Source organism: Cavia porcellus, unplaced genomic scaffold, assembly GCF_034190915.1.
Source record: "Cavia porcellus strain 051 isolate PalLab524CR breed Dunkin Hartley unplaced genomic scaffold, mCavPor4.1 scaffold_11, whole genome shotgun sequence".
Lineage (NCBI taxonomy): Eukaryota > Metazoa > Chordata > Mammalia > Rodentia > Caviidae > Cavia > Cavia porcellus.
The window spans coordinates 75,665,518-75,667,479 of NW_026947494.1; the positions used below are offsets into that span (position 1 = coordinate 75,665,518).

At 43.0% G+C, this 1,962-nt stretch overlaps 1 non-coding gene across 1 annotated transcript; it reads right to left on the reverse strand.

The window, feature by feature from the left end:
• Positions 1-1,604: 1,604 nt before the first annotated feature.
• Positions 1,605-1,708, reverse strand: LOC111755689 (U6 spliceosomal RNA). Its single transcript, XR_002790236.1, has one exon. It is a non-coding gene; the product is annotated as a U6 spliceosomal RNA (small nuclear RNA).
• Positions 1,709-1,962: the final 254 nt, after the last annotated feature.

The following is a 1,962-nucleotide window of genomic DNA, read 5'->3' on the forward strand; positions in this document are numbered from 1 at the left end:
CTTATTTGTATGTCAGGTCTTTTTCCCATACAAAAGAAGTTTTCTGCTATTACTGCTTTTGTTTGGTACTGGGGATTGAACTCACAACCTGGCACTTGCCAGGCAAGTAGTGGTGTCACTGAGTTAAATCCCCAAGTCTCTATTATTAGTTCTGTAAACAGTCTGCTTATGTCATTTGTGTTGACTCCTGGTTTTTCATTTTTGCTGACACCTACCATTCTTAAATTATTTTTCTTTGCATCATCTTGCAGCCTTTGAATTATTTCCTGGCTCCTTGTTATTTTTAAGAAAATTTTCCTTTTGCAGTTGCTGCTGCCATCTTGTCTTCAAGGTCTGAAAGTTTATCTCCAGATTCTTTCAGGCAGTTTTGCCAGTTTTCAATGGAGTTTTAATTTCCTGGATGTCTCTTTGAATCTGTTTGATGCACTCCAGGTCTTCTCTATATTGTTCATTCAAAGTTTCCCTCATTCTTTGATGCTCCTCTTTAATTTTTATCTATGTCTTATTTAGATACACTCAGCAATCCTTTTATATTGATCCGGCCTGCATATCAATCCGTGGGGAACTCCTGAAGGGGGAACAGGGATTAAATAAAAGACATGGGGGAGACAAAGAGAGATGAAAGCAAGTCGAAATAATCCAATCAAGCCTCCATTTATTCAGGAAATGATCACATTTTTTATAGGCCAAGGGCGGGAGGTGGGACAGGAAGAGGTTAAGGGGTGAATACAACAAGGTCACCGTCACATCCGGATACGTGACATAAGCAGGAGAGGATTATGGTTAATGTAGGCAGATGCAGTGCCCATAAGAGAGAGAGACAGAGAAACAACAATGGGCTGTCACTCGGCTCCCTACATCTTATGTTTGTTATTTCTTCTTTTACCCGAGACATTTCCAATCTGATTTCTTCTTTTTTTTTTTTTTTTTTTTTTTTTTTTTTGAGACAGGGTCTCACTATGTAGAGACCGGCTGGCTTTGAGCTCCCTTTGTAGCCCAGGCTGGTCTTGAACTCAGAACAACCCTCCTGCCTCAGCCTCCTGAATGCTAGAATAATAGGTGTTTTCCACTACCTGGCTTGATCTGACTTCTTTTTTACAGCCTCATAAAGTAGTTGCTTTACTTCAGTTGCCATCATCCCAGAAATTTCAGGTGTGCAATTTACAGTTTCTTCCATGTCCATGTCTCCTGGACTTACTCTGTTGGGCTGGAGACCAGAGAGTGCCTTTTGCTCCTTTGTCTTGACAGTTTCCTGAGTTCCTCCAGATAAGCTGGTTGTGGGGTCCCAGGCACTTCCCACATTGGCTCTGTCCACGGTGTGGTGAGATGGGTTAGGCATCTGGGTTTCCCCTAACTCAGGTTCCCCAGGAGGTGAAGGATGTGAGTCGGGCTTTGCAGACACTTGAGGCTTCTCCAGGGTGTAGCTGGCTGGTTCTCCTGACCCCTGTTGGCTACAGGTACTTGAAGGCAATGGCAGATGCAGAGGCTGAGCTGGCTGCTTCTCCCCATCTGTGCTGGTTACTCACAAAAGAGTCCCCTATTGTTGATATTTTTCTTGCCAGTACAGCTTCATTCATCCATAGGATTCAATCATATTTTTATTTTTTTATATGGAATGCTTCACAAATTTGTGTGTCATCCATGCACAGGGGCCGTGATAATCTCTGCATCATTCCAGTTTTAGTACATGTGCTGCCAAACTGAGCACACAATCATATTTTAAAATAAAGTCATTTGGCTGCATCCTTCCCAAAAAGCAAGATGAGACCTCCCTAAACTTGACAGAAATCATACTCTAAAACAGGGAGGCTCATGCTTACCACACTGCTTTCCTCTGGACTGGGTACCAGTTAGTAATTTGACTCAGGGACCAAGCAGCCAACTGCTGAGGCATTTCCTGGTGTCACTTGCCCAACAGCACAGCTATCTCCATGTTCTCCCAAGTGGAATGAGATTCAATAG